Source organism: Lithobates pipiens, unplaced genomic scaffold, assembly GCF_037356315.1.
Source record: "Lithobates pipiens isolate NorthernLeopardFrog02 unplaced genomic scaffold, aLitPip1_a1.2 Scaffold_8, whole genome shotgun sequence".
Classification (NCBI taxonomy): domain Eukaryota; kingdom Metazoa; phylum Chordata; class Amphibia; order Anura; family Ranidae; genus Lithobates; species Lithobates pipiens.
Window position 1 is genome coordinate 564,713,648 of NW_027507903.1, and position 26,699 is coordinate 564,740,346.

Consider the following 26,699-nt stretch of genomic DNA (forward strand, 5'->3'; position numbering starts at 1 on the left):
CTCCTTCCACAACGCGCCGTCTCTGTTTATACCACACACACACACTATGCGCTGGTTCAGATGACAGATTATTAAGTGACAAGTGGTTGAACCTGCAAAATAAACACTACCATACGGCACTATAGATTATTTCTTTAAAACCAAACACAGCCTGAAACATCTACTGTTCCAGCTTAAAAAAAAATCTATTCCATTCCACATAGATCTATTGACAGGGAGACTATGGCACCTGTCACCTGTCACCAACACGCTCTACTGCAAGGGTCTCCAAACATTCTAAACAAAGGGCCGGTTTATTGTCCTTCAGACTCTAGGAGGGCCAGACTATGGCCAACGGGAGTGGAAATTTTCCTGGCATCTGTGGGAGTAAGCATTTTCACAATTGGTATTGGGGTGGGGGGGGGGGGGGGGGGGGGGAATAGTGCCCAGTCTTTGATATCATAGGGAGGAATAGTACCCTCATTTTTGGTGTCAGTGGGAGAAATGGTGCCCCATTGTTGGTGTCAGGTGGCAGAATAGTATCTTGTATCAGTGGAAGGAATAGTGCCCCAAGGGCCAGAAAAAGGCAAGCAGGGGGCCACATCCGGCCCCTGGGCCGCAGTTTGGAGACCACTGCTCTACTGTATAGCAGCAGGTAATACATAACAAAAAAACCTGCAAGTCAAGGGCATAATGTGCTAGTATACATCACATACTAGCACATTATGAAATACCTTAGAACAAAGCTCTCTCAGAGCATTTTTAAAAAGATGTAATACTCACCTTTAATCTAGAGCAGTATTCTTTTTAATCACTAGATGTCGCTGTCAGTCAACCTACTTCCTCTGAGCCCAGGCCATCATGGACACGCCCCCTTGATGTGTGAGATTTTCAGCCAGCAGGGGGCGCAAGCTATTGGCCGGTAACTGTAATAGTGTAGATTTCTCATTACTTTCTTGGGAGATAACGGTCACCAAAAAATAACCCACAGGATGAATGTCCCCAGTAAGGACGCCAATAGCAATAAAAGCCTGATGGGGTTTTATACACTATCCAAAACTAAAAATAAAAAAATCTATTTTGGCCATACATACACTTAGGGCCGGTTCACACTGCGGGCGATGCGAGGTGACACGACTCGCCTCGCCTCGATCTGACAAGTCGCCCCCGTTCTGTACAATGGAACCGTTCTGAGAGGAGCGACTCGAGTCGCTCCGACTCAGAAAAAAGGTTCCTGTACTACTTTCGGGCGACCTCGGGGCGACTTGCATTGACTTCTATACAGAAGTCATCTGCAAGTTGCCGCTGAGGTCGCGGCAGGTCGCGGCGAGGCAAGTCGGTGTCGCCTCGCATCGCCTGCAGTGTGAACCGGCCCTTATACATTTCTGCTAGGTTTTTATCTCTGCCTGTGACCTCAATGGGAAGATTTTTATTTAATTTCTGTCCCTATGACACCCAAAAACATGCAAGTTTCTCTTGCTGCAATTTTACTGGCTGTGTTAGTAAAAGCCATGTTTAGCAAGGACATACACTATATTGTCAAAAGTATTGGGACACCTGCCTTTACACGCACATGAACTTTAATGGCATCCCAGTCTTAGGCTGGATTCACACCTATGCATTTTTAGTGCTTTTTGCATTTTGCAGATTTGCACTACAGTCCATGTAACATGGTTTCCTATGGAACACGTTCTGTAGTGCAAATCTGCAAAAAGCACTCAAAATGCATAGGTGTGAATCCAGCCTAAGTCCGTAGGGTTCCATGGCCAGTGCTTTGTGTACTGGTCCATATCATTTGGTGGAGGGGCAATTATGGTGTGGGGTTAGTTTTTCAGGGATTGGGCTTGGCCCCTTAGTTCCAGTGAAGGGAACTCTTAAGGTGTCAGCATACCAAGACATTTTGGACAATTTCATGCTCCCAACTTTGTGGGAACAGTTTGGGGGTGGCTCCTTCCTGTTCCAACATGACTGCACACAAGTGCACAAAGCAAGTTCCATAAAGACATGAATGAGCGAGTTTGGGGTGGAGGAACTTGACTGGCCTGCACAGAGTCCTGACCTCAACCCGATAGAACACCTTTGGGATGAATTACGGTGAAGACTGCAAGCCAGGCCTTCTCGTCCAACATCAGTGGCTGACCTCACAAATGCACTTCTGGAAGAATGGTCAAACATTCCCATAGAAACACTCCTAAACCTTTTGGACAGCCTTCCCAGAAGAGTTGAAGCTGTTATAGCTGCAGAGGGTGAGCCAACTCAATATTGAACCCTACGGACTAAGACTGGGATACCATTAAAGCTAATTTGTGTGTAAAAGCAGGCGTTCCAATACTTTTGGTAATATACTGTATTATATCTATAATAAGGCTTACCTGTAGGTAAAATAAATATGCAGGTTTAGGAGATATTCACCCTGTATGCAGCTGCCAACGTCAGCGGCGCATGCGCTTTGAAGGTCCGTCTTACCATGCCGGAACTTCAGAGCTTCTTGCCGGAACGGTGGGCTCCCGCATGCATGTGCGAGAGTGAAGTCATCACAGCTCCAACCACTCACAGCGCCGGAGTCCACGATCCCGGGAAGAAAGAACGGGAAAAGATGTCAGCCCCCTCAGCAGTGACTGGGCAGAACTGAGAGGGCTTCGTTCTAAGGTATTTCATAATGTGCTAGTATGCAATGTATACTAGCACATTATGCCTTTATCTTGCAGGTTTTTTGCCCCCCTAGGCTTACAACTGCTTTAACAATTCATTTTAGGCCTGAAGATTACACAAAACCCCCAAACATTATATATTTTCTGAAAGCAGACACTCAAGAGAATATATAATAGTGGTAGTTCAAATTTTTTATGTCACACGTTATTACCACACGGGTAAATTAAACAAAAAAAAAAAAACACACTAAAAAAACTACCCAAATTTTTGGTAACATAAAACACAAGTTTGCGCTAAGTACATAGATACCAAATACGCCAAACAGTAAGTTTGTGTGCGTTTGTGAAATGGTGCCAAACTTCAGTACCCTATATTTTCTACAGGCAAAATTTCAAAAGCCCCCTATAGGTCATCAGTTTAGTGTTACGGAGAAGGTCTTGTGCTAGAATTATTGCTCTCATTCCAACATGCACAGAGATATGCAACATGTGTAACACAATTGACACTTTTACACGTAGGCGCCCCCGACGCAAGCGTTTGTATGTGCGTATGTGTGGGGAAGGGGGCCCTCAACATTTTTTGGTGTGTGTGGGGGGGTGGGGGGGGGGGATTTTATGTGCTTGGGTGTAACTTTTTTTCAATTCACTTTTTTTCTCTTGACAGAGGACAAAAAATGTGATGATTTTTAGGTTCTCTTTAATAAGACCCTGTACCTCTCTCCTTTAGGCTCCACTAAATATTTTGGAATGCATATTGAATTTCGATCGGGCGCCAGGCGCCGGTACCGGGGGTGTGTGTGAGCAATCGGCAGCCTGAATGCTCTCATCTGACAGGCAGGTGTCAGTTTCGCACACAATCACAGGGGCTGCAGCCACCGGATTGGGTGTGAAATCCCCGCTGTCAGGTCCATACAACGTACAGACCTGGCAGGGCAGGGGTTAAGCCATCTATTGGTCACATTCAATTGGACTTGTTCTGTAATGATGAAGAGGTTTTGTTGCTTTTCCAAGCCACGTCCTTAGTTCTAAATGTGTCAGGAAAATCACCCAGCATTTATATTCAACACATGTAACACCGACACCTTCATCCAATTACCAAGGAAAGGCAGATATTATTGTCCTAGAACAGGATGGGAGGTGTGAAAAGTGTGGCACCACCCTGTTCTACTTACATAATGACATTTGGTGTCAGAATGGCTTCAAGAAGTTCTGAAGCCTGCTAGCAGCTTACTGAAAGTGGCAATCAACACTTCTTTTAAGTTCTGTGCTCAACAATTACAACCTGGAGTTGAATGGTACTTTTAGGCTACTTTCACACTGGGCCACTGAGTGTTAGAGCTACAGTGCTGCTCGTTTTAGCGGTGCTTTTCAGCTGCTAGCGGGGCACTCAATCATTAGCAGCTGAATGGATTAAAAGCGCCCGTGTTGCGGAGCTTCCGAATCGCTTTTCAGCTGCCCATTCATGTATACAGCGCCCCCAAATCGCCCCAAGGATGCTGCTTGCAGGACTTTTTATAACGTCCCGCAAACGCACCGCCTCAGTGTGAAAAGCACTCTGGCTTTCCCATTCGGGCAGCATGGAAGGCAGTTTTCAGGTGCACTAAAACACCTGAAAACTGCCTCAGTGTGAAAGGGGTCTTGAAGTGGATGTAAACCCCCAAAAATTTAATTAAATTAAGGCTTGCACCTTGTACAGTATAGGATTTCCTGTCATCTGTGCCCAATCTTGTCACAAAGAGATAATCCAGCTCTGAGCAGTCCTCTTATCTTTTCTTGGTGAGCTAAAAATGGGACAGAGAAATAAGAGTCCATTTCCCCCCCTTGCTGTGACTGACAGGTGATTTACATATCTCATGTACAAGTCTGAGAGAGACCCATTCTGTGTATGTCAGAACCCCTCCTCCTTTCTTCTGCTGCTCTCCCAGGATTGGCTGCTCCACACCTCAGCATGATTGGGCATGCTGAAATCATGTGGTGATTATAGTAGAGGTTCAGTGTAAGAAATACACAGGAGAAAGTGCATATTGACTAGGGGAGTGTAGAGGTGGGCGGGGACTCTACTGACATCACGACTCCACCCACCGAGCTCCAGACAACAGACCCACCCACAGAATCTGCAGTTTTTCGGGTCTCATAACAGACAGAGGGGAGACATTTGACAAGTAAGGATACATGCAGGAGGCATGTATATCCTTCTAGATAACCCCTATGGCAGTAGTTTAGAAAGGATGAGAGTGGGTTAACATCCACTTTAAGGCGTCAACAAAGTTTGCTAAAAAGTTCTGCAAATGCTTTGTCAAAGCTTGCTGTTCACACTGCTCTTATACAAACTGAAGCCTGTGTAAAAACAATCCTGATGGAAACAGAGAAAGTACCATATTTATCAGTGTATAACACACACTTTTTCCCCCTGAAAAAAAAAGGAGCAAATCACGAGTGCGTGTTTATACACCGACAGCGTACCTCGGAGGGAAAAGAATGCCGCTGGAATTCATGAGCCATTATCTCCTGTTTACTTGGCTCTAACTCTGCTCTCACATGACACACAGTCCCGCCTCCGCCACTGGCATTGGACCAGTGTTCTGTCTATCACAGGAGCTGGTCCAATGCCATGGCGGAGGCGGGACTGTGTGTGCGTGTCCCAACTGAGACCCGAGTAAACAGGAGATGACGGCTCAGCGATTTCCTGCATGGTTCAAGGGGTTGTAAAGCTTCGTTTTTTATTTTCTAAATAGGTTCATTTAAGCTAGTGCATTGTTGGTTCACTTACCTTTTCCTTCGATTTCTCTTCTAAATGTTTTTTTCTTGGTCTGAATTTCTCACTTCCTGTTTCTCCTCAGTAAACTTCACACCATCATCCGAGCCGTGTTTAGTCAGCCAGAACAGCTTACTGAGGAGGAACAGGAAGTGAGAAATTCAGACAAAGAAAACAAAGAAAAATCATTTAGATGGGAAATTGAAGGAAAAGGTAAGTGAACCAACAATGCACTAGCTTAAAGGAACCCATTTAGAAAATAAAAAACAAACCTTTACAACCCCTTTCAGGCTGCAGAAGGGGCTAAAAAGGGGCATGGATCAGGCTGCATTGATGGGAGATGAGGAGACTGCCGATGGGCACTAATTTATTATTATTTAAATTTTTTTTAAATAACTTTTATTCCTGAAACTTCCCTGTTAAAATTAGGGTGCGTGTCATACGCCAATAAATACGGTAATAAAAACCTGGGGTAATAACACCTCACCACTCCAAGGCACATGGACGTTTGCAGGTATAAAAACCACCTAGTGTAAAATTCCTGCCATTTTCCTGCATATAAGTGACTTCCAATCACGAACGTTTTACACAAGGTATATTTTTATTCCTGCAAAACATCCATGTGCACGAGGCCCAAAAATAAAAAATCTTGGCTTATATATAGTTTAATGGAACATTGTCACAAAAAATGTTAGCCTGGCAAATGTATACGGTAGCCCTTAGCATTAGGTCTCACATCAATGCAAATCCTGATTCACGACAACGCATTTCTTACATGAACATAGGGCTGGGGAAAAAAATTTATTTAAAATCTTGAATCGAGTTTAGAGGTCAAATTGATTAAAAATTTCAGCAAATCGATTTTTTTTTAAAAAAAATTTTTTAAACCAGGACTGGCGCTGACACCGCGTCGGTCCTGAGGAGCTGCGGGCAGGAGTTTTTAGGCGAGGACGCGGTTTTGGCCTAGTATTGAAAAATACAAATGATGCGCTCCAATTAACTTCTCCACTAGTGCATCAGTAGCTACTAGTATATAGTATAGTATATATTAGTATTTATAGTGTCAGATCACTTTGATATGATTGCAGCTTAATTATTTCGTTATTTCTCAGCCTTTTTTTTTTGATCCATTTTTGCGCTTTAGTATTTTTTTATTAGTACTCGCCTAAAAACTCCTGCCCGCAGCTCCTCGGGACTGGTGCGGTGTCCAGCAAAAAAAAAAAAAAAACTCGATTTGAATTGCGACTCGAGTTTTTTGTTTTTTTTAAATCGCAGATTTTTAATTTTTTTGAAAATCGTCCAGCTCTACATGAAGACACGTGTGTATATCAATCAGCACACAAGACAATCTGACAACAAATGTCATCCCTTAACTAAAGAAGTGTCCCGATCGCCGCACAGCATGCAAGCCCGTCCCGTCCGTCACACCAGTGATAACAGCCTCAGCCTGGCTCAGTCTAAGCCATACCCCTCCGACACATTTCATCTTACCCACAGGGCTTAGTCATGGACCCCAAACCACGCAGACAGGATGAAACACATCAGTGGGGTGGCTTAAACAGAGCTGGGTTGCGGCCGTTATCACTGGTGTGATGGATGGGCTTGCATGGTGTGTGGCGATTAGGACAATCTTTGTGTCAGGACAGACTCCTCACCAGCCTGCACCCATAGCGAAATCCTTCGGACGTGGCTATAGAAGCCTGATTGGAGACCCAAATCTTTATTCAGGTTCAACAGTACAAACAAATGGCCACTGCCCTCACCTATAACTGGCATTTGCAGCAAGGACCATATGGAAGGGCAACGCATGCAAAACAAAACCAAAGAAATTCCCAGCTCAACTTACTGACCAGCCTGCAACCAACCAAGTTACCTTGTCTAACAGTCTGCACACATTTGCAAATAAATTCATAACCTGCAGAGCCCCGTCAAGGCACCTCAGTATCTGTAGTCCTAACTCTAAATTAGGAGATCCTCCACAAAGGAAGCACATGCATTATAATGGACAGGCAGAGGACAGGTGAGCCTGGAGGGAGTTCACCCCTCCTTAAAGGCACAGGGGCACACTGGGCACCCAGCCCATAGCACAATGGCAGCAAAGGTTTACTCAGGTTCACCCTCAACAATGTCAACCACAGCAGTCAAACAAATGACATTTGACTGTAGGAGTGAGACACCAAGGTGGGCAGGACCAGATAAGGAATCACAAAAGGATTCTTCCACCTCTACCTAGAGCCCAGGCCCATTCACACTGGCCGAATAGTAAAACTCAGAATTTTTACTGTGTGGGCAGCTGTCAGTTGAAGGTTTGGTGGGATGTGCGCTTAAAGAGGAGGTCCAGCCCCCCCCCCCCCCCATGGAAAAATTAAAAGTCAGCAGCTACAAAATACTTATCATATGGACACTTACCTGTCCAGGGAGCCTGCAACGATGACACCCCAGCTGATATTTGGATCAACAGTCGGGTGCAGCTCCCGCCATTCCTGGTAAGGGAACCCAGCAATGAGGCCTTTTTAGCTTCACAGCCAGTTCCCTACTGCGCATACGTGAAGTGCGCTGCATTAATTGGTCCGGCGGCGGAGGAAGGAAGAGGGGGCTGAACTTCCAGGATACCAGGCCATGGCCCCGTCTCCTGGAAGTGGGGAACGGTACCTGTCAAAAGCAGGTGCCGTTTTCCCCCTGAAAAGGTGCCAAATGTGGAACTGGAGGAGGGGGATAAGCGGAAGTTCCACTTTTCAGAACTGCGCATTAAGAGCAATGCACCGTCTACTTTTTTCCCCTCCTTTTTATTCCAACTTTATTGAAATATCAAATTTATATTTCATTAATTTCTATGCAACACATCTTGGCTGCAGTGCATAAAAAGACAGTACACAACGCCTTTAGGTGCGTTTACACAATGCACTGCAATTACACAATGTGCTCTTGTGGTGATGGACATTGATCTAATACAGGAAAATGCCAGTCACAGTATCTAATGTAAACGAGCGCTAAAACATTTCTACTGGGAAATCTGACCCCTTATGTCAGTAACTGGGATATCACACAGTGCGAGCTTCACCTTCCTCTCACACCAGGCTGGTAGGTAAATAGCTTTCATTGAAACTAACCCTAGTGTGTGTGTTTGTATAAGTGGGTGTGTGTCATGTAGATATGTGTACAGTATGTAGGTATGTATGACTGTATTGGGCTGATCGAGGAATTAATCTTTAATTTTCCCAGCTATATATATATATATATATATATATATATATATATATACACACACACACACACATACACAAACACTAGAGCTGCATTATTCTGACCAAAATGAGAACCATGATTTTTTTTTTGCTTAGAATAAAAAGATCACGATTCTCTCACAATTCTCGCGCTGTAAAATCTTTCACATTATACAAAATAAAAAAATGGGCTAACTAAGGCCCCTTTCACACCGAGGCGGTTTTCAGGCACTACAGCACTATAAATAGCGCCTGAAAAAAACAGCCCCTTTCACTCCAGTGTGAAAGCCGGAGGGGTTTCACACTGGAGCGGTGCGCTAGCAGGGCAGTGAAAAAGGTCCTGCTAGCCGCATCTTTGGAGCGGTGAATACCCATTGAAATCAATGAGGCAGCGCGACTATACTGACAGCAAAGCGCCGCTGCAGTGGGCGGTTTTAACCCTCTTTTGGCCGCTAGCAGGGGTTAAAACTGCCCCACTGGCGGCCGCATACCGCCGCTTTACCGCCAATGCCCACACCGCCCCAGTGTGAAAGGGGGCCTTAACTGGTTGTTTTTTTTTTGCATTCATTAAAGTAGTTTTAAAAAAAAAATATGCATTTGGAAGACCGCTGCGCAAACACAGTGCGATATAAAATATTGCAACAACCACCATTTTATTCTCCAGGGTGTAAGAGAATATATATGTATAATATATAAAATGTTTGGGGGTTCTAAGTAATTTGAAACCAACAAATATCAGAAAAAGGTTTAAGTGGTTAAACTTTTTTTACTTTGGCCCCTTTCACACGGACGATCCATTCAGATCCGCCTGTCAGTTTTTCAGACGGACCTGAATGGGTGCTCCATAGAGCTCTAGTAGGACATCCGACCCGAAAAAGTGTGACGGAGGAAAAAACTATTTTTCCATGCGACATCGGATCAGATCGGGTGATGACGGACACTGCGGTCCGTCGTCACCAGATCTCCCATAGGAGAGAGCGGCGCTGTGACAGGTCCGTCCCTGTGCAGTGTGCAGAGACTGACCTGTCATGCTCCGGCGATCTCCGCTGTGCAAGCGGATATCCACGGGCGAATCAGCACTGATCCGCCCCGTGTGAAAGGACCCTTAGGGCCGGTTCACACTGCAGGCGAGGCGAGGCGACTCCGACTTGCCTCGCCGCGACCTGCCGCGACCTCAGCGGCAACTTGCAGATGACTTCTGTATAGAAGTCAATGCAAGTCGCCCCGAGGTCGCCCAAAAGTAGTACAGGAACCTTTTTTCTGAGTCGGAGCGACTCGAGTCGCTCCTCTCAGAACGGTTCCATTGTACAGAACGGGGGCGACTTGCGAGAGCGAGGCGAGGCGAGTCGTGTCGCCTCGCATCGCCCGCTGTGTGAACCGGCTCTTACACACAGTCTATTCAATTGACAAATTGTTACAATGTTTATACTTAAGTTCAACTGATAAAGAATGTTTTGATTCCTAACAGACTGCTCAGTTTTTCTCTTCCTTTCTTTTGAGGGCTGTGGCTTCAGAAAAGCAGAGAGAATACTTTGCATAGAAAGAATTGTGAAACACTTTAGTCAAGATTGCGATAACGATTCTTGACGATTAATTGTGCAGCTCACACACACACACACACACACACAACACCAATTCCACAAAAGTTGGGGTGCGGTGTAAAATCTACATAATTAACAGAATGCAATGACGTGCAAATCTCATAAACCCACATTTTATTCACAATAGAAAACATATGAAATGTTTAGGCTGAGAAAATGTACCACTGTAAGAAAAAAAAAAAAAGAAAGCTCTATTTTGTAGGGGAAATAAAAAAAAAAAAAGGAGTATATATATTATATTTTGGTTACATCGTCGCACAACCGTGGAATTGTCAGTTAAAGCAAAGCAGTGCCATGTCGCAAAAAATGGCCTGGTCATGAGGGGAGTAAACCTTCCAGAGCTGAAATGTTAAAAAAAAAAAATAATAATTTTTTTAACGCACCCCCAAAGGCAGGTGCACACATCGGTCCCGCGTACTAACATAAAAAGCGATGACACCACAGGTGAGGTATTGCCATGAACATAAGATCAACAGAAATAATTCTAGCAGCAGACCTCTGGTGTAAATATAAAGTGGTAACCTGTAAAGGCTTTAAAGACTGCCCCCGCTGCCTCGCCCGGGCTCTCCCGTCCCACCAGGAGGCCCAAGCGACCAGCCGGGACATCCAACAGCTGGCTGGAGACCCGAACAAAGCTAGAATCTATTTGATTGGGTCTCGGATCTAGCAACCTGGAAGCGATGTTATGACATCACTGAAGACTTAAAGGCGCCAAATTTAAAAAAAAATTACAGCATTTAAAACTGCCAAACTTGGTGTTTCGAATGATTTTAAGTGCAAAGGAGGGATCTGGGGTCTTATAGACCCCAGATTCCTCCATAAAGAGTAGCTGTCACTGACTATTACTGTCACAAGGGATGTTCAAAAAAATATATATTATATATACATATATACATATATATACACACATATATATATATATATATATATATATATATATATATATATATATATATATATATATATTTTTTTTTTTTTTTTAAGCAGAGGCCTAGAGAATAAAATGGCGATAATTGCAATTTTTATGTCACACGGTATATGCACAGCATTTTTTCAAATGCAACGTTTATGAGAAAAAAAATAAGCTTTAATTATTTCCTTCCTGCCTAAGCTTTTTTCTAACATTTTATTGCTTTCAAGTTAAAATCAATATTTTTTCGCTAGAAAATTACTTAGAACATATATATATATATATATATATATATATATATATATATATATATGTGTTCTATATATGTGAAAACATGCTGTGCATATACCCTGTGACATAAAAAATTGCAACGATCGCCATTTTATTCTCTAGGGCCTCTGCTTAAAAAAAAATCATCTTACATTGGGGGGGGTGGGGGGGTTTAAGTAATTTTATAGCAAAAAAATAAAATGTAGATTTTTACATGTATGAGAAGTGTCAGAATAGGCTGGGTCTTCAAGTGGTTAACTTCTTCAGATCCACGCTATAGCCGAATGATGGCTACAGCGCGGACCTACTTTGCTCCCCTGCAGGGCGCGCTCTGTGATCAGTAAATCTATAAGATCACAGATCGGAGTATGGGGTCGATCCCTGCCCCTTACCACATGATCAGCTGTCAGCCAATGACAGCTAATCATGTGATGTAAACAGAGCTGGGAATTGGTTGTTTCTTTCTCTTTGCGCTGATAGCGTGAGGAGAAAAAAGAAATAGCTGATCACCGGCAGCTCTCAGAGGGACATCGGTCCCGAAACAAGGAGACCTCCCGCCAGCTCATCTGTGCCCACCTTTGCCACCTGCTAGTGCACAACAGTGCTGATCATCAGTGTCACCCACCACTGCCCATCTGTGTCACCCACCAGTGCCCATCTGTGTCATCTTATCAGTGGTGCCTTATCTGTGCCCATCAATGCCGCCTCATCAGCGAATATCAATGAAGGAGAAAAAATTACCTATTTGCCAAATTTTATAACAAATTATGAAACATTTTTTTTTTTTTTTTAATTTTCCATCATTTTTTGTTTGTTCAGAAAAAAAAAAAACCCAGCTGTGATAAAATACCACCAAAATAAAGCTCTATTTGTGTGAAAGAAATGATAACATTTTCATTTGTCTATAGTGTTGTATGACCGAGCAATTGTCATTCAAAGTGTGAGTGTGCCCTCTATTATTGTCTCATACACTGTGTATCGGATGAGGCTGTATGATACATGAGCTCTCCTCCATCACACAGAATACAGGGATTCGGTGTACAGTGACCATAGAAGAACACACACTCCCGTCACACACACCCCCCACTTCCTCACCCTCCGCAGGGAACACCGGAGAGATCCCACCGCTTCCGCCCGTCTCTGCTGCTTCCCGGTACCGCTTCCGGTTTCGGTGAGTCTTCTCACATTAGTCAGTGTGGGCGTGCCCCCCTAGAGGAAGCCTCTGCTGGCGACCCGGCCAATCAGTAGAGCGGTCCGTGTTGAAGGAAGGCGTGGCTGGCACCGCCTAGGGGACGTGATGGGCAGAACGGGGCGGTGCCTTTCAGCTATGGCTGGGGATGAGCGAAGGAGACGTGCTGAAGCTGTTGCCATGGTGATTATGGAAGAGATGGAGGCGGAGTTGGTGTCGCCATCTTAGTGCCGATTAAAGAAAGGCTCCTAAGAGGGAGGCGGGGCTCTTGTTTGTCACCATTTTGATGTTTATCATCTGTGACATCATGTCATGTCCAGGTGTGCAGGGACAGTCCCAGACTGAGGAGATGGATGGCAGGGGATGTCCCCAGCAGTGGTCAGTAGCTTCAGCCATGAGCTGCTACATGAAGATTGTATTATATGGCCAGTCTATGTCTGTGTACACACCCATCAGCCATCACTGGATGACCACCTACCTAATACTGAGTAGGCCGCCCTGACCTGGTGAGGTATGGACTCCACGAGTCCTGTGAAGGTCCGCTGTGGTATCCGGCACCAAGCCGCCTCACCAGCAGATGCTTTAAGTCCTGTGAGTTGTGAGGTGCGACCTCCATCGATTGTTTTGACAAAACATCCCACAGATGTTTCATTTGAGATCTGGAGAATTTGAAGGCCAAGTCAATACTTCATACTCGTTATTGTGTTCCTCAAGCCATTCTTGGATCATTTTCGCAGTGTGGCAGGTCGTATCATACTGCCGAAAGAGGCCACTGCCTAGGGTTGCCGCCTGCCCGGGTTTTGTGTCATGTGTCCGGGTTCAGTCCGCCGGACACATTATTCAGACAGGACTGTCCCTACACCCAGTTCCCCTGTGTATTCCGCACCTACCTCCATCCAGCCTGGCTCTGTCTCAGGACCCAGGGATATCTCCACCGGCCAGGCTGTAGAGCGGGGTTTCTCAACCATGCTTCCATGGAACCCTGGGGTTCTTCCAGAGGTTGCTAGGGGTTCCTTGAGCAATTTCTGCCTCTCAGATAAGTTTCCACTGACACCATTGATCTTTTAAGCTATCTGTTAGAGGTAATTCTTCCCAATGACCACAAGTGTAAGGTGCATTCTTCCCAATGACCATGGTACCAAATGTATCAGGAGTTGTAGATATAGTAATTTTTGGCCGAGGTTCCCTGAGACTGGAAAGTTATTTGGAGGGTTCCTTCGTGGGTAAAAGGTTGAGAAACCCTGCTGTAGAGGTTGCTAATCTGCCACAAGCCCACCTCCTGGAGACATCACATCCCAAAACAAGGAGAACAGTGCCCAAGCTGGCACAGCTCCACTGCCGCGGAGGTGCCTTGGACAGGCAGAGCCCCTCCGCTCCTCCTACAGCTGCTGCTGCAGATCCCATTGGAGGAGGACGACTACCCCAACTGTTACATGCGCCGCATTACTACTTTCTTTGGGCCACCTAAAGGTGTTGCAGGCCTTTTACAGTTCTATAGTGTATACTACAACAAAAATAAATTCCCATGCACCAATAAAAAGTGTGGGTTTGGCTTAAAGCAAAGGTGGCAACCCAACACTGCCATCAGGGAATACCATTTCCATGAAGGGGTTTATTTGGTCACCAGCAATGTTGAGGTAGGTGGTACCTCACACCCTCTGGTATGGGCTACTAGTGTGAGTGTAGGAAAAACATATTCTGGCCTGGAATAACCTGAGTCATTGAATAGGGTCAGGGATACTAGAGGCCAGGGCTGGATGACTCATCCTGGCAAGTGCCTCGACTAGTGTCTGTAATATTGAAGAACCTTCTAGCATTAGAGGGCAGGGGTTAGGAGGAGCTACAATGAATATTTATGGAGCCTCGGCCAATCCCCAGATGTGGGCTGGCAGAGACAACCCCATAAATAGACATGGGCTATGTCAGCAGGGGGAGTCGGGTGGAAGGTGGAGTGTTGAGGAGAGTCTGTCAGTGGCCTTTGAGGAAACCCCTGCCAGGGAGGGGTGGTACCTTGGGCCAGGTGCTTAGGAAAGCTGGTTTGAAAGGATCCTGACACAGGAGGCAGTGAAAGGATCCATGCCGGAGAGGCAGCGGGAAGGAGCAAGGCGAGCCTGTGAGTAGATCAGCATGGTGATGGTGGGACAGACAAGGGGAGAGGCTGCCATCTGCAGGAGGCTTCTCTTGAAGACCGCACAGTGCCAAGTCTTCATCTATCCTTGCTCTGGGAGGTCTCCATGTGTGTATGCCAGTCGGGCAGGACTGAGGCAGAAAGTCCGTTGGGAGGACTGAGAGGAAGATCAGCCAGGCATGGCTGGAGGCAGCCAAGGCTGGGCTAGTATTTTCCTGCAAGCAAGTGGAGCTGGGATCATTGGCCACAGGGAAGCAGGAGGACTGTCATTCTTTTTGCTAACTGCACTGCTTTGTCTAGGGGTTGGGAATCCCTGCCTGTAATGGGCCTTTGCTGAACTAGCTATAGAGACTGTTATGCCACATACACAGGACCGGACTTTCCGGCAGACTAGGTCTGACGGTCTGCCCGACAGACTTTCGGGGGAGTTCCTATGGACTTTCCAAACTAACGGACTTGGCCACACACGAACGGACTAAGTCCGTTCGAAAGTCAGTTCGTTTTGAACGTGGTGACGTAAACGGGACTAAACAAGGAAGTTCAATAGCCAGTAGCCAATAGCTTCCCTTGTGTCGTATATGGTCCGTCGGACCAGCACACAGACGAACGGTTTTCCCGATTTTAGTTAATCGGAATTGAGTCCGTTGGATAGATTTGAAGCATGTTCTATTTCTAGGTCCGTCTGATTTTTTTTTTTCCGAAAAACGATCGGACTAGCCCACACACAATTGGATTGTCCAACGGACTAATCCCTTCGGACATAGTCCGGTCATGTGTATGCGGCATACGTTTCCTCAAGCCTGAGCAGCAGGTGCTGTACTGGAAAACCAAGTTTGTGCAGGAGGAAGGAAAATTTGACTATTTGTAAATAGGGAGGAAGTGTCCCTTTGTGAATAGCTTTGGGCATTTTTAAAGTTGGGCATCCCATAATTCCCTACCTCATCTTAGTTATCAACCCCTACTAAAAATTCAAAAACAAGTCAAGGACTGTGTTCTGCCTTGGAGTGTGTGAAGGAAATGCTATGTGACTGGCTGTGCAGCAGTGGGGACACTAGTGACTCCTATGGGGGGTAGTGCTACACATGTCAAAGTAACATCCACATGAATGGAAGGACCCAAGGTTTCCCAGCAGAACATTGCCCAAAGCATCACACTGCCTCCACCGCCTTTACTTCTTCCCATATTGCATCCTGGTGCCATCTCTTCCCCAGATAAGTGACACACACACATGGCCATCCACATGATGTTAAAGAAAATGTGATCCATCAGACTAGGCCACTTTCATTCATTGCTTGGTGGTCCAGTTCTGATGCTCATATGCCCATTGTAGGAGCTTTTAGCAGTGGACACAGGTCAACATGGGGTACCCTGACCGGTCTGCAGGTTACGCAGCCCCATACACAACAAACTTGCGATAAAGTTGTGGCTGATCGTGTATATAACACAAAGCCATATGATAAGATGGATGGTCATCGTATAGTAGCTGTTGTATCATACTTTCCTATGAGTCAGCTCCTGTTGCTATTCCTAGCTATGGTGTTCCCTCTCAGGTTCAGCCTCTCCTGGAATGGAAGTCTCCAATGTTCAAGGTCAATTTTCCATATTCAGATGCTTCCTAAGTGGCGCAACCTCTTTTTTGGAATCTGTTGCCTTCTGGTATGAAGCCTTTTATGGGTACTGGTTTAAGTGAATGCTACTGTAGGTAAGTTTTGGCTTATTCCTCCACTCAGTCCCACCCTGGATGATGGCAGAGTCTCCTGCTTGTAAGCATGGCCCCAGATTTGCAACAGCAATGGTCATGCTGGCCAAGGGCATCTCCCACCATCTTCCTCTACAGAGTGGAGATAGAGTACCACTCCCTGAGTTAGGGAGGAATTCTGCCATCTTAGTTACTTACATGCATCTGGCCACAGGCTCACCTCTAAGATGCTTAGTGACTCTTAAATTAACGAGATGCTTTGCTTTAACACACGTAAAAGTATTATAACGGTACAGCATATTGCTAACATCTCCTGCTTCTCTCTACCAACCTTAGCAGAACCTACAAGAATCAGGGGATACGGCTCAGCCTTTGCAATATGCATTCCGCACTAACAGTCATTAATTTAGGTCTTCTTCTCCAAGAGTACCTAAGGACCTACCCTGAAGGGACATATCTCTAATTCTTTTATACCTCACATAATGACTGCAGTAAAACATTTCTTCCCATATATCTATTTTCTTTAACCTGATGGGGTGTTAAATATATTAGAGTGACAAACCCCCCATGCCACTCACTGGGGAGGGGTTTTAACCATGCAGAGAATTAACTCCTGCCTACACGCTCACTTCATGACATCTGAGTGCACACATGGCACATTTGTACTGAACAGTTGGGGGGGATTGTTTGATAAACAATTCAGGCATCGTAAGAGATGATAAATCTATAGAACCCAGAAATTCCAAAAGCTTTCCCCCTCCAGATCTGATAAATCTGCTATGTACGATTTTCCATAAGAAGTGGATTCTTTCAATACTCCTGCTATTTAATTTGAAGAACTGATGGACAGCAGGGTAGATCAGAGCTTAAATAAGGTATATTTTAACCTACAGAGTGGCGGTGGCACTTACTTCTGTGGCAAAAGCATTGCAGGCTTGGACTAGAATGTCAAAAGAATGTAGACAGATGCAGTCCACTTTCTCCCTTGCACGTGACCCTATTTCACAGCGGCACTGCAGTCGGAAAGGAAGTCACGAGGAACAAGGTTCCTCTCTGGTTTCCTGGGGGGGATTTATCCTACTGGATGCTGCTGCCCCCTTTTGACTCAAGCAGCCATCTTGTGTCAGGCAGAGCCTATATAAAGCCCTGGCTCCCAGGTTTAGCACGTTTTGGCGAGCAGGCAAAGTAGGAACAGATACCTTGCCTCTGAGGGACAGGAACATCGATAGGGAGGAGTTTCTGGCGAGGAGGGTAAGCGTAGAGTCGCATCTCTTCTGGAAATTCTCCCAATTGGAACCTGATGGCCAGGGCGCATTTGGTCCGCTCTCGACAGATGCTGTGATTCTGGCTGGAATCCATTTCTGTCCTGCTGCTGAATTGTGAGCTGGGTGACTTTCCCCCCCAGGTTTGTTCTGAAGTGTTACTGCATTTCTTCAAAACAAGTTATATTGCGCCTGCCTGTGTGAATTATTGTCTCGGGACCACGCTGCACCCCACCTACAAGAGTCTTAGCCCTTGTACACACGGTCGGAGAATCCGTCGGAATGTGTCCTATCGGACCGTGTTGTCGGATAATCCGACTGTGTGTGGTATGCATCGGACTGTTTCCGTCGGAATATCCGACGGACCAAATTTTACAACATGTTGGAAATATTTTCTGACCAACTGGTCCGATAGGACATACTCCGATCATGTGTAGAGAATTTCGATCGGACAAAGTGCCACGCATGCTCAGATCAAATTCCTACATCAAAGCTATTGGCTACTAGCCTGAACGTAGTCCCATTGTAACAAAATTACGTCATCACGTTCTGAAAGATCTGATTTTTCGACAACTTTGTCTGACCGTGTGTATGCAACAGTTTCGGACAAGATCCGACGGACAAAATCCGACGGATTTGGTTGTCGAAATGTCCGACCGTGTGTACAAGGGCTTAGAGCTGAAAATCAGGAGGACCTCTTTTATAGTTGCCTTACAAGAGTTAACCATGGCACCCGATTTTGATGTGTTGACATCTTTCATGGATGATTCAGTAACCATGAAGAGGGCCTTATGGCTCAGGCATTGGGCATTGGACTTAGTTTGCAGCAGAACTTTTTTTTAATGGATTTTTTTTGGGGGGAAAAGGCTGGCTGAAGCAATACAAAGCATAACCAGAGGTAAATCAGGAATAAGAACTCAAGAAAGGAAAGGGTGACAACAGTCTTTCGTTCTCAAAACTCAAGAAGTTAATTTAGAGAGGCTAGAAGTTTCAAGCCTGGAAAGAAGTTACTCAGACAGCATCGGAGAGGAGGTCAAAGCTCTCTGCTACAAGGAGCCAAGAAATCCAGACACGTGTCGAAGGAACCTAAAATCATAACTGAAGTTTTACTCACAAACATAAATAAAAACACTCCAAACTCACATCTCAAATACTAAATAAAATAAGGTAGAAACCAGAGGACCCAGGGGAATAAGATAAATTAATAAATTGCAGCAATGATTTTATGAAGTATCGAAGTGTAGTGGGTCAATCAAAAAAAGGCTAAATCAAAGGTACAATAATACATAAATAATGTTTAAGTCATGGGCTCCCAGGCACTAAACACAGCTAAGCTACACTGAAAAAATGCAATGATACTAGGTAGCCAGAGGGGGAGCTCCCAAGCAATGAACAGATGAACCGTGAAGAGAAACCAACGTGAAGACATACTATATAGTGTAGTATGTTTAGAAACAAAATGTTTATTGTTAAAAAGCTAATGTATTGTACTGACAAAACTATCAGAAGGTAAGGTTTGTTGGGGGAGATGTCTTCAACTAACCTATTGTGCCTTTGGCAAGGTGGCATCTCAGAGGACATTGTATCAATGGAACAGAAGGTCTATAGGCTAGGAAATTCCATATTGGCCACACACAATCACACCAAAGTCCGACGGATTTGAATGTGATGGCGTACGAATGGACTAGAAATAGGAAGTTCATAGCTAGTAGCCAATAGCTGCCCTAGCGTTGGTTTTCGTCCATCGGACTAGCATACAGACAAACTGATTTTTCAACCGGACTCGAGTCCGTTGGAAAGATTTGAAACATGTTCTAAATCTAAAGTCCGTTTGATTTTTCAACAGCAAAGGTCCGATGAAGCCCACACACTGTCGAATTGTCCGATGGATTCGTTCCGTCGGATCTCTGCTGTCGAAAAAAGTCTGGCCATGTGTACACAGCATTACATTCTAGAACTTCTCCATCCTGGTGTGTGAATTAAACAACAAACATGACTCTGTTGGGATGGAGAGCACAATGCCTGGGTCATCCGGTCGTGAAGAGATGGACTCGTTCTCCTCCCAGTTCTTTGAATTGGCTTGAGCTGAAGGCAGCCTTAGCCCTTGTACACACGGTCGGAGAATCTGTCGGAATGAGTCTTATCGCACCGTGTAGTCAGATAATCCGACTGTGTGTGGTATGCATCGGACTGATTCCATCCGAATCTCCATCCGACCCAATTTTCCAACATGTTGGAAATATTTCCCGACCAACTGGGCCGGACGGACCTAATCCGATCATGTGTAGAGCATTTTCATCGGACTAAGTGCCACGCATGCTCAGATCAAATTCCTACATCAAAGCTATTGGCTACTAGCCTGAATGTAGTCCTATCGTAACAAAATGACGTCATCACGTTCTGAAAGATCGGATTTTTCGCCAACTTGGCCCGACCGTGTGTATGCAACAGTTTCGGACACAATCCGTCGGACTAAATCCGACGGACAAAATCCGACGGATTTGGTTGGCAAAATCTCCGACCGTGTGTACGTGGGCTTAGAAGCTCTGAAACACTTCTCTTGTTAGAAGGCAGACTGGTAAAGCTACGGTTAAACAACAAATGACAGTAAGAACTTTGCCAAACAAGGAGGTGCCAAGAGTTTCCCTCTTATCCGTTTGGCAGCAAAAATCTTCCTTCTGGGTTCGTCGAATAGGTAAGTAAAGCTGGTGCTTTAAGTCAATACTTTGTAAATCAGAGCAAGTACAAGCTGAATTCTGATCTCTACAGAGAGTTTTAAGGAAGCAGGAGACACCTACAACACATCTCATGGCCTCAAAGCATAGCTCCCAACTGTCCCTGATTTCAAGGGACTGTCCCTGATTTGGAACAATGTCCTTCTGTCCCTCTTTCCCCCTCATTTGTCTCTCATTTTGGTCTGATCTATATAGTTGTATTTAAAATGAACTTTTTATCTTTCAAAGAGTGTTTCCCATTGCTAAACCTTTCATCCAATTTCTAAATTGCTGCATTTGTATATTATAAAGACCAATATAAAGGAAAAGTAGTGGTAAAAAAAAAAAGTCCTTTCAGATTTAATTAACCTTTTTTTGGGCTAATTCTCCTTTAAGGGGGTGTGGCAGGGGGCGTGTTCTATACCTACATACGTTTGTTAGTAGGTATCCCTCATTCCCATCTCAAAATGTTGGGAGGTATGTCAAAGTTCAACATTACAAGCACAGCCAGTGAGGAGGGTGCAGGGGGGAAGGCAGAGCCACACTCTGTATGTCAATGGGCACACAGATCTGGATTGGGAGTGAGCACGTATGAGTGCCCCCATAGCAAGCAGCTTGCTTTGGGGGCACTCGACAGAGGGGGACCCGAGAAAAGGAAAGTCAGGGCTGCTCTGTGGAAAACCATTGCACAGAGCAGGTAGTTATACCATATTTGATATTTAAAAAAAATAAGGTTTACAATCCATTAAACTCCAACTCACACTTTCTAATCAGTAACAGCAATAGTTTTTTCCTTTTGGGATAAAGGTTTACATGAATAAATAAAAGTTGTGGATAGAAAGTAGCTATGATTAAACACTATTAGTAGTGTGAAACGTTTTCGGTTCTGCTGTGGCATGTATTTTTGATCTTGCATTTTGAATAAAAGGCAAATATTTTTTTGCTATGTTGTTACCTAAGATAACTCGTAGTGCTCTGTGAATCAACTGTCATGTATTACAGTGCCTTGCGAAAGTATTCGGCCCCCTTGAACTTTTCAACCTTTTGCCACATTTCAGGCTTCAAACATAAAGATATAAAATTGTTTTTGTGAAGAATCACCAACAAGTGGGACACGAAGTGGAACGAAATCTATTGGATATTTTAAACTTTTTTAGCAAATAAAAAACTGAAAAGTGGTGCGTGCAAAATTATTCGGCCCCTTTACTTTCAGTGCAGCAAACTCACTCCAGAAGTTCAGCGAGGATCTCTGAATGATCCAATGTTGTCCTAAATGACCGATGGTGATAAATAGAATCCACCTGTGTGTAATCAAGTCTCTGTATAAATGCACCTGCTCTGTGATAGTCTCAGGGTTCTGTTGAAAGCGCAGAGAGCATCATGAAGACCAAGGAACACACCAGGCAGGTCCGTAATACTGTTGTGGAGAAGTTTAAAGCCGGATTTGGATACAAAAAGATTTCCCAAGCTTTAAACATCCCTAGGAGCACTGTGCAAGCGATCATTTTGAAATGGAAGGAGTATCAGACCACTGCAAATCTACCAAGACCTGGCCGTCCCTCTAAACTTTCAGCTCAGACAAGGAGAAGACTGATCAGAGATGCAGCCAAGAGGCCCATGATCACTCTGGATGAACTGCAGAGAACTACAGCTGAGGTGGGAGAGTCTGTCCATAGGACAGCAATCAGTCGTACACTGCACAAATCTGGCCTTTATGGAAGAGTGGCAAGAAGAAAGCCATTTCTCAGAGATATCCATAAAAATTCTCATCTAAAGTTTGCCACAAGCCACCTGGGAGACACACCAAACATGTGGAAGAAGGTGCTCTGGTCAGATGAAACCAAAATCAAACTTTTTGCCCACAATGCAAAACGATATGTTTGGCGTAAAAGCAGCACAGATCATCATCCTCAACACACCATCCCCACTGTCAAACATGGTGGTGGCAGCATCATGGTTTAGGCCTGCTTTTCTTCAGCAGGGACAGGGAAGATGGTTAAGATTGAGGGGAAGATGGATGCAGCCAAATACAGGACCATTCTGGATGAAAACCTGTTGGGAGTCTGCAAAAGACCTGAAACTGGGATGGAGATTTATCTTCCAACAAGACAATTATCCCAAACATACAGCAAAATCTACAAAGGAATGGTTCACAAATAAACGTATCCAGGTGTTAGAATGGCCAAGTCAAAGTCCAGACCTGAATCCAATCGAGAATCTGTGGAAAGAGCTGAAAACTGCTGTTCACAAACGCTCTCCATCCAACCTCACTGAGCTCGAGCTGTTTTGCAAGGAAGAATGGGAAAGAATTTCAGTCTCTCGATGTGCAAAACTGATAGAGACATACCCCAAGCGACTTGCAGCTGTAATCACAGCAAAAGGTGGCTCTACAAAGTATTAACGCAAGGGGACCGAATAATTTTGCACGCCCCACTTTTCACAAAAAATGTCTAAAAAACCCAATAGATTTCGTTCCACTTCACAATTATGTCCCACTTGTTGGTGATTCTTCACAAAAAATAAAAATTTTATATCTTTATGTTTGAAGCCTGAAATGTGGCAAAAGGCTGAAAAGTTCAAGGGGGGCGAATACTTTCGCAAGGCACTGTAATACATGACAGTTGATTCACAGAGCACTACGAGTTATCTTAGGTAACAACATAGCAAACAAAACTTTCTTTTTATCTGCCTTTGTCTGATAGATCAACCCATTTGCAGCACACTGAAATCAACATGTTGCAAATATGATGATTACAGCAATTGGTCAAATCTTGTACTAGCAAGAGATTAAAATTTCCTGTGTAGTTTACAGGCAAGATAAGGTCTCATATGACCCCCACTCTAAAAATCTGGGGTATATTTTCAGCATATTTCGATACTCCAAGGAGGATGTACAGTTATGCAGAGCACACAGAAAAGGAGAGCTGAAATTAGCAGAACACTACGAGTATTTTTTCTAAATGATGGGAAACAAGTAAAGTTATTTCCCCTTAGTTTTCAGAGTAAAGACTATTTATGGTTATTGAATAAAGTACTTATTCAGCAAACAGCAAATGACTGCTGCATCCTAAGAGCCGGTTCACAAAGGGGCAACACGACTTCCAACGCGACTTTTGGAGGCAACTTGGACACGACTTGTTAACACGACTTGGGGCAACTTACAACATGACTTTAAGTTGCCCCAGGCCAGACGACTTTTGCCGTGGCCAATCAGAGAATGAGCTCTCAAGGGGGAACTCCACGCCAAAAAAAAAAAAAAAAACGGCGTGGGTACCCCCCCACGGGAGCATGCCAGGCCCTTAGGTCTGGTATGGATTTTAAGGGGAACCCCTACGCCAAAAAAACGGCATGGGGGTCCCCCCAGATCCATACCAGACCCCTATCCGAGCACGAAGCCTGGCCGGTCAGGAAGGGGGGGGACGAGCAAGCGTCCCCCCTCCTGGACCGTACCAGGCTGCGTGCCCTCAACATGGGGAGGTTTGTGCTTTGGGGAAGGGGGGCCCCCAACCCAAAGCACCTTGTCCCCATGTTGATGAGGACAAGGGCCTCTTCCCAACAACCCTGGCCGTTGGTTGTCGGGGTCTGCGGGCAGGGGCTTATCGGAATCCGGGAGCCCTCTTTAATAAGGGGGCCCCCAGATCCCAGCCCCCCACCGTATGTGAATGAGTAAGGGGTACATCGTACCCCTACTCATTCACCTGGGGAAAAAATGTCAATAAAAAACACAACACAAGTTTTAAAAGTCCTTTATTAAGCAGCTCCGGGGGTCTTCTTCCGACGTCGGGGGGTCTTCTGACGACTTCTCCGCTCTGTTCGGCCTCTTCTCCCGGTGTCTGGCGTCTTCTCCCAGGCTCCTCCGCTGTCTTCTTGCAGCTCTTTTACTATCGGAGGAGCCCGGTCTCCTCTGCCCTCTGTCCTTCTTCTCTCTTCTTTCTTCTTCCGATGTTGACCCGGCGCTGTCTTCCGCTGTACTGGCTTGTGCAACGTGCACGGTGACTTATATAGGTATGGGGCGGGGTCACCGGATGATGTCATGCGGTGACCCCGCCCCTTTATGACGTCACAGTCCCAGGCATGCTCCTTACATCAGGGTCCCCAGAGAGCCTCCCCTTACATCAGGGTCCCCAGAGAGCCTCCTCTTACATCAGGGTCACCAGAGAGCCTTCCTACTTACATCAGGGTCCCCAGAGAGCCCCTCCTTACATCAGGGTCCCCAGAGAGCCTCCCCTTACACCAGGGTTCCCAGAGAGCTTCCCTACTTACATTAGGGTCCCCAGAGCCCCCCCATTACATCAGGGTCTCCAGAGAGCCTCCCTTTACATCAGGGTCCCCAGAGAGCCTCCCCTTACATCAGGATCCTCAGAGAGCCTCCCCTTACATCAGGATCCCCAGAGAGCCTCCCCGTACATCAGGGTCCCCAGAGAGCCTTCCCTTACACCAGGGTCCCCAGAGAGCATCCCTATTTACATTAGGGTCTCCTGAGCCCCCCTCATTACATCAGGGTCCCCAGAGAAAGCGCCACCTTACATCAGGGTCCCCAGAGAGCGCCACCTTACATCAGGGTCCCCAGAGAGCCCCTCCTTACATCAGGGTCCCCAGAGAGCCTCCCCTTACATCAGGGTCCCCAGAGAGCCTTCCTACTTACATTAGGGTCTCCAAAGCCCCCCTCATTACATCAGGGTCCCCAGAGAGCCCATCCTTACATTAGGGTCCCCAGAGGGCCCCTCCTTACATCAAGGTCCCCAGAGAGCCCCTTTCTTACAGCAGGGTCCCAAGAAAGCCCCCCCTTTCATTAGTGTCCCCAGAGAGCCCCCCTTACATTGATGTCCCCAGAGAGGCCCCCCTTACATTGATGTCCCCAGAGAGGCCCCCCTTACATTAGTGTTCCCAGAGAGCCCCCCCTTACATTATTGTCCCCAGAGAGGCCACTCCTTACATTAGTGTCCACAGAGAGCCCCCCCTTACATCAGGGTCCCCAGAGAGCCTCCCCCTTACATTAGTGTCCCCAGAGAGGCCCCCTTACATTAATGTTCCAAGAGAGGCCCCCTTACATTATTGTCCCCAGAGAGGCCCCCTTACATTAGTGTCCTCAGAGAGCCCCCCCTTACATTAGTGTCTCCAGAGAGCCCCCCCTTACGTCAGGGTCCCCAGAGAGCCCCCCCTTACATTAATGTCCCCAGAGAGCCCCCCTTACAGTAATGTCCCAAGAGAGCCCCCCCTTCCAGGGGTTCCCCGTGTACCTGGCTGGGGAGGTGGGAGGCGACGATCGGCAGCTCTATAGTGTCCATGGGCAGTGGGATCTACGTGGGGCTTGTAGTTCTCTTCCCCAGTGTATACAGTGGAGAGGGGAGGAGCCTCTGACCCAGGCATGTATCAGTAACAGTGTACAGAGCCGACTCACTTGTACACTGAAGAGTAAAACTGCTAGATGCTCGGGTCAGAGGCCCCTCCCCTCTCCATTGTATAGACTCAGGAAGAGAACTACAAGCCCCAGGGAGATCCCGACGCCCACGGGCAACATAGAGCTGCCGATCGTCACCTCCCACCCCCCCCCCCCCACTGCATTCTACATGGACAGCTAGAGGTGCAGGGGGGGGCAGATGCCAGGTCTTGGGCCCCCCCCCACAGCGGCGGAACAGCAGAACCCAGTCGCAAGTGTGACTGCAGCGACCCCTATAGTTCTGTCACTGGTGCACGCATTACCTCAATGGGCTGCCCAATGTGCGAGAAACTTGGAAAAAAGTTCCTGACACTTTTCCAAAAACACCTCCCACCTAATCACATGGTGTCATTAACAACATGCAGCAGTGGAAACCCAACCTAACATTATATACAATATATTTTCATGCATCTTAATTAATGTTTGTGTGTTGTAGGGTAATGCACCGGTGTAATCCCCCATTTGAACACAAGATATTGTCAATGTAGGAATCCTGCCCCTTTCAGTTAGAGCACACCTTTGGAAAGCATATACTGTATAAGAGGGTGGAGGCTGTTAGGCAGGCCAGTTTATGGAGGACCATGTAGTCAGAAAGCCAATAACAATCCAGTGCCCCCTGGACTGTTAATGGGAAACCAATAGGGAAACCTTGGGTCTTCCAACTGGGAACTATGTGCATTCCTTCCTTGGAGGAATACCAGGACTTTGGGTAACTCCCTGGCTAGATTAATAGGTCTAACTCTCTAAGCTGCTCCTATGCAACTTGTTTAAGCTAAGTACTGCCGCCATTCTGAATGCTGAGATGTTATGTGGTGCTCTTTGAATTAGCAAAAGTGCCAAAGAGAATCTTGGTGTGGATGATCTCTGATCTTAACCA

General features: G+C 45.8%; 1 protein-coding gene across 3 annotated transcripts in view; it reads right to left on the bottom strand.

Annotated features, from left to right (window-relative positions):
• GIPC1 (GIPC PDZ domain containing family member 1) overlaps window positions 1-12,638 on the bottom strand; it is a 52,412-nt gene extending 39,774 nt beyond the window's left edge. For 2 of the 3 annotated variants that reach the window (XM_077470100.1, XM_077470098.1), the window contains exon 1: window positions 12,486-12,638. The gene's annotated coding sequence lies outside the window, so the exon portion shown is untranslated. Of the gene's footprint in view, window positions 1-762; window positions 880-12,485 lie in introns of those variants that run through there. The other variant, XM_077470099.1, reaches the window with a different exon arrangement.
• Between the last annotated feature and the right edge of the window lie 14,061 nt (window positions 12,639-26,699).